Genomic DNA, 11,402 nt, shown 5'->3' on the forward strand with positions numbered 1-11,402 from the left:
AGGAGTTTGTTGAAGGAAGCTGGGGAGGGATGAGATGCAAGGAAAGGAAGGGGAACGATGCGTTTGGGCAGAGGCAAAGGAGAGGGGGATTGTGTTGGATGGCAAGGGGAGCAAGGACTGGGAAGGGAATGAGTTGGAGAGTGGTTGGGAGGAAGTCGAAAAGAAATGTTTGTGGTGAAAAGAGACAGGAGGAGGTGTATGTTGAAGGGTAGTGGGAAGAAGAGAAATAAAGGGATGTATTGGAGTCTGTTGGGGACTGGGGATAAGAGGAAAGGGTGGGGATGCGTTGAAGGGTAATGGGAAGAAGAGAGGAAATGTGCGATGTATTGGACGCTGGTGAGGCCTGGTGAGAAGAGGAAATAAAAGGAGTGAGTAGGATAGTGGGGCAAAGAGAAACAGGGAGGGGAATGTTGACAGGTAGAGAGGAAATGAGAAAGAGGGAGGGGTGTGTGTTATAAAAACAGTATGGGAAGAAGGGAAAGCAAAGAGAAGGGAGGTTAGGCAGGTGTATGAAGGGTGCAGCAGATATATAATGAGAAGAGACGAGAATATGAAGAGTGATGCAGGTATTTTATGAGCTACAGGTATTGAAAGAGAGAGGCAGGTACTGTAAATCAAATGTTGGGCAGGTATGTGAAGAGTGAAACATGTGTATCAAAAGTGAGACACGTATATGAAAAGTAAGGCAAGTTTATGAGGAGTGATGCAGTATATGAAGACTGAAGCAAGTGTACTGAAAAAGTTATATGAAGGGATATGAAAAGTGAGACAAGTATATGAAGAGTAAGGCAGACACATGAAGAGTGGTCCAAGGGTTTGGCAAGGCAGGAACATGAAAAGGACAAGGCAGAGTGGAGTCAGGCATGCATATGAAAAGAACGAGGTAATGGCTGAGTCAGACAGGTATATACTCGTAAAGAGAGGGAGGCAGGGGTTGTGTTAAGCATGTATATGATTCTCCCTCATAATAGAGTTACGTACAAAGCTGGTGAATGTTTTTGTAAACTTGATCTGGAAAATATAGCGTAGTTGGGTTGATATTTTTTCATCGTGCCCAGCCTCGTGACGGTCAGAGTTGTGAGGAATAATATAAAACGCAAAAATAAATTGCATTTGTCTTTCAGGGACAGAGGCGAGATAGTGAGGATCAGAGACAGGAAGGAACAGCTGCGAAAAACAATAAAAAGCTAAGCGTGAGTGACAGTTGTAAGAAATTAATTCCCGACTCTCACAGGTGGACACCAAAGGTCTCGCCCGCACAGGTTTAAATGAAATGTTGAACAAAAACTGGATATTTGTTTGATACCCATAAACTGATGTTTGATTAACATTACGAGGAGCATAACATTAAAGGAGTTATAGGGATTCAATTCATGCAAGCACACAACAGTAAAAAGAAGAAGGCAATATTGAAGTTAGGCCTCAGACGACAAAAAGTGAAAAATTTTTATCATTTTTTAAAGAGGATCTTAATATTCTCGACTGTTAAAAAAGCGCATAAGCAAATGCGCAAGAATGTTTTCCCCAATCTCTGGCCGCCCCTAAAAGGCTGAACAATAGTATCAGTAAGAATAATGAAGGTGATATCTATCTCTGTTGGTTTGAAAGCTCACCCAAGCTGAATAAAATAGTCAAGTGGAAAAGTATGAATTTCATGAAAATTATCTGAATGACGAGGTTAACTCCTTCAATACAACATATCCTTCCCAAGATTATAAAAGTAATTGTTTGGAGGTAGCATGAATAAACACTGACACACCATACGAAAGAAGCTGGACAACTGGAGCACAACAGACATCTGAACATTAGACCCTGCCACATACCTATTGTTTATATATATATATATATATATATATATATATATATATATATATATATATATATATATATATATATATATGCCAGTCCCCTAGCCTCACCAACTTCCATACATGTCTTCCTCACACACTCATCCACCATATATCTCCACCTTCTTGGCCTACCTCGACTCCTTCCTCCTTCAGAATCGCTCAGATATACCCTTTTCACCACTCTCTTGTCATCCATTCTCTCCACATGACCATACTATCTCAGTACATTCTCTTCGATTCTGGTGTCCACAGACATCTTCACTCAACATCTTTCACGAATCACGTTATTCCGGATCCTATTCACTCACTGTACTCCACATACATTCCTCATCAGTCGCATTTCCACTGCTCTCACTCTTGACTTTTCATTTTCATGCCACACCATAGTCTCACATTCATATGTCAAAGCAGGCACTAACACTCCATCATGCAAGCCTCGCGCAGCTGCAACACTCAAGCCTCTTTCTTATCAAGGCCTTCTTAGCACTAGCTACTTTTCTTCTCTGTGTCACTCTACTTTCCATTCTTTTGCACATTTTCCTCTCTTTTCTGTCACTGTACCCTGGTATCTGAATTCTCTCACCGATTCCAGTCTCTCTCCATTCACTCTAACATCACATTAGGCGTCACTTTCTCTCTCAGTAACCATCACTTTACTCCTTCCTACATTTACTCTCAAGGCACGACGGTCACAGACATCTACAAAACTCTGGACTTGTCTACCAAGCTATTGTCTGATATTTACAAGTAGTATTGCTTCATCAGCATACAACAAATCTGAAATAATCCATCCATCACCATTCATTAATATTTCCATCCCTCTCTCCATTACTCGTATTTGTACTTCTCTCATCATCCTATCCATATAAACATACTGAGCAACCATGAGGGCATCACACAACCTTGTCGCACGCCCACACTGATCGTGAACCATTTGCTTAGATGCCCATTTTTTTTTTATACGAGGAAGAAGGAACCAAAGGCCATGAGCCCTTTCACATGCCTCAGTGCCATCATAAAAACTCTTCACAGCACCTTACAGCTTACCATCTACACCGTACATGCGCAAAACCTTCCACAATCCTTTTCTGTCTACTTTGTCGTATGCTTTTTCCAAACAAATAAATGCCATAAACACCTTATAGTCCTTCTCTCAAGCCATCTCCACTATCTGTCTCACTACAAATATTTGATCCACACATCCTCTGCTACTATTAAAGCCACTCTGTTCGTCACTCACTAGGACTCTTGATATTTCTCATACTTTCTTTGTAATAATTCTTCCATATACCTTCCCTACCACAGTCAAGATCCGTATGCCACGATAACTCTTGCACTCGCTTCGCTCACCTTCATTATTGTACAGGGGTACAATCACTCTTTTCCTACTCAACTGGCACAGTTTCACTCATCCATGCCTTCTTACATATCTCCAACAAGCACTTCATTTCGCTCTCTCCACTACACTTAATCATCTCTGCATGCACCTCATCAATCCCAGCTTCTTTCCCATTTTTCAGCCTCCTTACAGCGTTCTTCACCTCTGTGAGTGTCGTGTTTCCTGGCACTGCATTCCTTCTCTGAACACCCCAAGAATCAGCCATAATAACAATCGCTTTGCTCTCTTCATTCCCATTCATCACATTCAAAATATTCTTTCCATGTGGTCCTTACTTCATCCCCATGGGTTAATAATCTACCACTGACGTCCTTCACACTTTCACATTTCTTGCCATTGTCACTTCTACATTTCCGCACCTCTTTCCAGAAAACTTCCCATTTTGGGAGTAATTGCATTAAATTTTCTTCCAAGATCATCATTTACTTCCTTCCTTTTCCTCTTCACTAGTCTCGTTATGTGCTTCTTCCTCTCAATATATTCAGTTCTTATATATATATATATATATATATATATATATATATATATATATATATATATATATATATATATATATATATATCTCCAGGGGCAGGATCCCACTGCTACCTGGCACGTCCCCGGGTGGCGGATAAGGGAAGGCCTTGTAGATATACGAGGTATCGTCTTAGATGACACGGACCATGGGACCCTCTATAAACATATAGGGCTCCACTGAATGTAACGAATAAGGTGGCACAAAAATTACATCTCACCAGAAACTATGTGGCAGGGAGGTGAGATTATTTGCCACAATTCTCACAACCAAACATGAGTTATACTGCAAATGATTTGACGGGCGTTCCTGTTGGATCATCGTCTACTAAAGGTCCAACCGCACTGCCTCCTGTGCTTACAGGCAGTGTGCCACCGAAAGTGAGTCGGCACTGTGTTGGAAAATTAGACTCTTGGATGTTAAACAAACTGAAATCGATGAAGATCTATGCATACAATGTAAGAAGCCTCGCAGAAGAGTACAAACTTGATAACCTAATGACTGAACTGGAAAACATTAGTTGGGATATTGTAGGTTTGAGTGAGATCCGCAGAAAAGAAGAAAAAGTAATTCAGCTCGATGACAGTGGCCACCTATTTTACTACAGAGGAAGGGATAATGAAAGAGTTAGTGGTGTAAGATTTCTAATTAACAGAAATCTTTGCAGACAACATTGTTAAATTCAGCAGTGTATCTGACAGAGCAGCATTTGTTGTCATTAGACTGTGCAAAAAATATACCCTGGAAATAATACAAGTATATGCACCAACTTCTCAAAGCCCAAATGAAGAAACAGAAATATGCTATGATGACATCTCCCAGATTATGGAAGAAGAAAAGACAACATATACTATACTCATGGGTGACTTCAATGCAAAAGTTGGGAAGTCGAAAAATGGAGAAGCATGTATGGGAAAATTTGGAGTGGGACAAAGGAATGAAAGAGGAGAAATGCTGGTAAATTTTGCGGAAATGTTTAACATAAGAATAATGAACACATTTTTCCACAAAAGAACAGGAAGAAAGTGGACCTGGAGAAGCCCAAATGAAGAAACAAAGAATGAAATCGACTTCATTATAGCAGATAAGAAAAACATGATCACAAATGTCACAGTTATCAACAAAGTAAATATAGGTAGTGATCATAGAATGGTGGGTTGCACAGCAAGATTCAATTTCAGAAATGAAAGAAAGAAGATGATTAAAGATAAGAAGCTATGCCCAATAATAGTAAACGAAAACAAAGCAGCCTTTCAGTTGGAAATAAGGAACAGATTTCAGGCTCTAAGTAATGCTGAATGTGACATTGATGAGCTGAATGACAGACTGATAAAAGTGCTAAGAGAATCAGCAGAGGTAGTAAGAAAACCTAATACAACCAAAGCCAAGAAATATTCAGAAAAGACACTCGAGCTTATGAAAAAACGAAAGGAAATGAAAGTAAAGACAAAGAAAGACGAAATAGAACGAGCGGAATTAAATAAGCTTATTAACAAAAGACAGAGAAAAAAATGAGAGAGAAACATGGATCAGATCAAAGAAACCATCAAAAATGGAAATAAATCTGAAACAGGTCCGAAGTAAAATGGCACTAGGAAAGCAACAAATGGTATTACTGAAAGAAAAAAAATAACGGTGAAATCATTAAATGCAGAGATAAGATGGTGAAGAGAATTGATGAATTTTACAAAGAACTGTATGCATCAAAGACAGTAGTACCAATAGCTAACTTTTCAGTTGACACAAGTGATATACCTGAGGTTATACCAGACGAAGTAAATATTTGTCTTTAAAATATGAAAAGGGGGAAGGCTCCAGGAGAAGATGGAATAGTAACAGATTTACTGTTGGACGCAGGAGTAGAAGTACAAAATAGGCTTGCTCACATATTTACCCACTATATAAAACAGAAAAAAATTAACAAAACATGGTGAAAAGCAATAGATATTTTACCCTACAAAAAAGGTGACTCAAAAGATCTTAGTAACTATCGACCCATTAGCTTATTATCAGTCATTTACAAACTCTCCACTAAAGTCCTGACGAACAGAATAACAAAAATTTTGGAGGAAAACCAACCTCGTGAACAGGCAGGATTCCGAAGCGGGTATTCGACCATTGATCATCTACATACAATGAATCAGCTAATTGAGAAAACTACAGAATATAGTAAACCACTGTGTTTAGGTTTTGTTGATTACGAAAAGGCTTTTGATTCAGTGGAGCACACAGCAATTATAAATTCAATGCGAGAACAAGGAGTGAATGAGAACATTTTAAACTGCTCGAAAACATATATAAAGAGGGAACCGGTACAGTTGAATTACATAAGGACTCGGAAAAAATTAAGATTGCGAAGGGCGTGCGTCAGCGAGATACAATTTCACCAAAATTATTTACAGCATTCCTAGAAAGTATTTTCAGAAAGCTAGACTGGGAAAACAAAGGAGTGAACATAGAGGGAGAAAAGCTAAACCATTTAAGATTTGCTGATGATATTGTAATAATCTCAGAAACAGCGGAGGCATTGCAAGAAATGTTAAATGACCTGAACAGAGAAAGTCTGAAAGTAGGACTGAAGATGAACCGAAGTAAAACTAAAGTAATGTTTAATCCACAAACATCAAAGAGCGTCATCAGAATAAGCGATGAAATTCTTGAAGTTAAGGAGGCGGTGGCTGAATCGGTAGAGAGGCGGCTTGGAGTCCTAATGGACCCAGGATCGAATCCCGGCTGGGGCAGGGAACAGTTTAAGGATTTGAATTTCCTAAAAAGCAGACTTTCCTGATCTACCAGATGACCCGCCGACATGTCGTAAAAATCCCCCCGCTAATACCAGTACACCAGTCCTGTAATGAGACAGCCCTACTGTAGCATGTATTTAATATGGACGGTGGGTGTTAGCGCCGAAGTGGTGACATGTGGAGGTGTAGGAGGACTACTGGGCCTTGGGATAGGCCACTGCCCCCAAGAAATAGGCCCTGAGCCTTTGCCCAGAGTCGGATACGTAAAAAAAAAAAAAAAAAAAAAAAAAAAAATACTTGGGACAAATAGTAAAATTAACGAAAGATCATGATAGCGAAATAAAAAGACGCATTACAATTGGATGGAAAGCTTTCGGTAAACATAGACAGATTATGAAAAGTAGCTTGTCAGTTTGTATGAAACAAAAAGTATATAACGAATGTATAATTCCAGCTATGACGTATGGTTGTGAGACCTGGAAACTGACAAAGTCAATGGAAATAAATTATTCCTTTCTCAGAGAGCAATGGAAAGGTCAGTGTTGGGAATATCTTTAGGAGACAGGAAAAGATCAACTTGGATGAGAGAGCAGACTAAAGTCAAAGATATTATAGAAGTTATAAAAGAACAGAAATGGAGGTGGGCAGGCCATATAGCAAGAATAAGGGATAACCGATGGAGCAAGAGGCTGACTGACTTGACACCAAGAGATTGTAAGCGTAGCAGAAAAAGGCAAGACAGGAGATGGAGAGATGAGATAGAGAAATTTGCAGGGAAAACGTGGCAAAGATTGGCTCAGTCAAGGAATTCGTGGAAAAGGTTGGGGGAGGCCTTTGTTCAGCAGTGGACTAGTTATAGCTGATGATGATGATGATTATATATATATATATATATATATATATATATATATATATATATATATATATATATATATATATATACACACACACACATCTCTCTCTATCTATCTATCTATAGATAGATAGATAGAAAGATAGGTACACTGGCTGAAAAATAGATAGGCTAGATAGAGAAAGGAAGGGAGGGGGGGAAGTGTGATGGATGAGTAGACAATTGTGTGCTATGGATCTGGTGGTGCGGCTGGAGGATATTATACTGAATTATGGGTAGGATTAGTGGAGGATGACAGTGTATCTTCCTGTCAACTGGATGGTCTAATCAACATGGGGGAAGTGTGAGTAGATGCAGCTTTTTTTTTTTTTTTTTTTTTTTTTTTTATGTCCGACTCTGGGCAAAGGCTTCAGAGCCTATTGCTTGGGGGCACTGACCTATCCCAAGGCCCAGTAGTCCTCCTACACCTCCACATGTCACCACTTCGGCGCTAACACCCACCATCCATATTGAATACATGCTAGGGCTGTCTCATACAGGATTGGTGTATTGGTATTAGCGGGGGTATTTTTACGACATGTCGGCGGGTCATCTGGTGGGACATACTTGACGCCAAGGAAAGAAGATGGAGCTGACAACCTTCTTGTGTGTTGATGATGCAGAAAATACACTGAAAGATGCCCGTGTCCCGTACATCCAGGGCCGTGACTTACCTCTAAATGAATAAGATCGTCTGGTGTCAGGCCAATTGATTATCATACTTGTGATGACACTATTGTTGGAAGACAGATGAATTCAATAATAACGCTTCAGTTCCTAGGTTATCCCTCAGCCTCATATAATCGACTAGTGTAAGTCCAATTAAAACTAGATTTCCTGCTGTCTTGAAAGGGTTAAATAAGTAAGTGGCAAGTAGTGTACTGAGATGGGTCATCCTAATCAACCTACGCCTGCCTACAGAGTGCACGCGTGTCGCCGCACAGCAAGCTGCGGCAACAACTACAGCAACACGGAAGACAACGACAATGCTGACGACGCTGATGATGGTAATGACGACTTACACCAGGCATTCGGTGGGAACACAACACAGGCGGCTACGGCTGACTCACCCACCATCCGACCACAACCACCCACACCACAACCACGTCATCCACAACAGCCAACCCATGAAGATTATCATGGTGTTCCAACTTCAGTAAGAGATAAAGGGTATCGAAAAACGTTACGCGACAAATATCGTTATCTGCGGCACCTTGAAAAGCTGGAAGAAGCCGAGGATCAGTGAATGGTGAAGAATGAAAAATGAAAAGTGAATGAAAAGTGAATGAAAAGTGAGTAATAATAGGAAGGAGCGTCGAGGCCCACAGTTACTCTCACAGCCCTGTACTGTGTGCACTTAACTGAATTTATGTGCCCCAAATGGAAGAGCTAGATACGGCCTAATAGAGTAATATCCTACATATACGGGACAGAGATAAGAGAAAAGTGACTCAAAACTAAAAGGTAACCATGTCTAGCGTGAATTAACGTTATACAATGGACATTATTTCAAAATGTTGTGGACCAGACCCGACTAAGAACACTGAGAGAAGTGAACGAAGGATATGAAGAGTACACGCCTACTTCCGGCCCCTGTACTTTTCCTGAGGGAGAAGCAGAAGGTTGGAAGTCAGTCGAAGCAGAGAGGGCAAAGAGTCTAGGAGAACTTGAGGAAGATCTTATCTAGGAGGCCTGCCTGAGCACCCTACCACGACGATGAGACTGGTGATGTCTTGGTACTCTACGGTATCAGTGAGCAGACATCCTTGTTAGAGGACATAGAGGAAAGTGGAACTGAGAGTAGGGAAGAGAGAAAGGAGAAGAAAGTGAAATACACTGTGAAATATATTGAGAGTATACTGTAGAGCCGTGGTAGGGTATAACAGGACGGGCCAGATAAAGTGTATGACTGTTAAATTAACTTATTTGCTCAATGATGAAAAGAACAAAGATTACATAAGGGTTAAGTGTCTTAATTAAGGAGAAGTATTGAGTTAGGGCAGATAACTGTGTTAAAGAGTGGTAGTAATTCTGCAGAAATATATTGAAGTAACTTGAGGTGAAGTGATACGAGAATAAAAAGTTACAGTGATTAATGTTCTAGTAGTAATAATGCTACGGTGAGATGATGGTATGCTAGAGTATTGTTCTTAGTATTACTCTAAGTGTAGGAGAATATTACCTTTAGTATTACCTTGTATTTAACAATAATACTCTTGGTTTTATTTCACTAAAGGAGAGTATTATCTTCAGTTGACGAATAATAATCGTAGTGACATTTCAAGTGTTACGTAAACAGTACTCGTGAATTGTTACTTGTTTAACGGGACTTAGTTGTATTGTTGATTACCATTGTAAGGTGGCATGATTTAATAGTTTTATTTTAGAGTAAGACTATAAAATAGTTACATAACTTTGAGTTCGTGGAGTGAACCAATTAAGTTGTTGCTTTTGACTTAGTGTATAAATTGTACATAGTTTGTAGATAAGCGGAGAAAAGAAAATTAGTTTTGAGTAACCCTAGAATCCCTTCCTCTTGATAAGGAACGAGACGCTCCCACGTAGCGCCGGCCTTAAATGGACTTGTGATTACTTGATGTGTTGTTATGTCTGGCTCCCCACTTGTACCTATCCAGCGCTACCTAATGAAACTTGATTAAATCTGACTAACCTGATTTGGACTTAACGTAACTGAACTTAGTCTTCCATAGGAGAAGAATAGACAAAGAGTAAAGCAAGTAAGGGGAGCACGACACGCGGGGTGAAGGAATTTAGATTTTTTTTTTCCCCTTGATAACTCTTGGGATGAGGAACTAAAGAGATGGAAGCCAGATTTGCTGTTTCGTGCCTTTGTCTGTTGTCTTTGGTGCCAGATTACCTACAGTGCCGGTGTTAACCCCATCCCTAACCCAGTGAAATAGGCAGAAATTCAAGTTTCTTATTCACCTTCTACAAGCAAGGAATCCGTGGATAGCTATGTTTTTCATGAAGTGGAGAAGAAGAAAAAATACAGTTTTCCTTTTTCATTTTCATATAAATTGAGTGCATGATACTGACTTGATAAGAAACAGAGTGCATAAATGCAATATAAGACATTAGTTATGCATTAAAATAGGTCGTAGAATGATTTTTTCCCTCAGGATTCAATCCTCTACTCCCTCTATCCATCTTTCTCTTCTTATTTCTTTCCCTACTGTCGTTCTGTCTAATTTCTTTTTCCATTCCGTACTCCTTTTCAGTATTTTATTCTTTCTACCGCAAGACGATTTTACTCAGCCTAGGCAAGAATCCCTCTCACTGGAAATGATACATTCATTTCGCTTCCTACCCTTCTATCGTTCAGTTTCTCTTACATCACTATCACTTCTTGCTCGATGATCCTCCTCTCCCTCCTTCTTACATTTCATTGCGTGTGTTTATTATTTTCTCCGCTGTTCTGTTCTCGCTCGTCTCTCACACTCCTTTCCTTCTTGCAATCTTTCCTTAAGGAACATTTTCTTCTCTTCCTGCTTTCTCTCATTCTTTTCTTCCCAATGTTCCCTTGGACTCTCTTTTATTCACTTCCACTTATTTTTCGCTTCTATGTCTTCTCCGACCACCCCTCATCTCTCACTCTTATGTACTGTCTCTTTCATTAATCTCTCACTAACTTCTCTTTCTCTCCCTTTCGCTTCACTTTCTACTTTATTTTTTTTCTTCCTCCTTCCCCCAACTATCTCCATTCTGTTCGTTCCTTCTTTCACTCAGTTTATTCTAGTTCATTTTTCTTTCCTTTTCCTCATTCAATCCCATCTTTTCTCTCTTTGCGCTGTCACCCCCCCCTCTCTCTCTCTCTCTCTCTCTCTCTCCTTCCTCCTCTTCTCTTTCTTCAATCCTTTGTTCTCTTTATCCTTCCTCTTGCCTTTCCTCCTGGTGTGTTAGTTTAAGTATTTCCCTCTTTTACTTCTCCTCTTCTTTGCCTTCCTCCTCTTTCCTTTCCCCTCTCTACTTCCTCTGTTCCCGG

This window comes from Coenobita brevimanus, chromosome 90, assembly GCF_032717465.1.
Source record: "Coenobita brevimanus isolate Jiangsu-jjx chromosome 90, ASM3271746v2, whole genome shotgun sequence".
Lineage (NCBI taxonomy): Eukaryota > Metazoa > Arthropoda > Malacostraca > Decapoda > Coenobitidae > Coenobita > Coenobita brevimanus.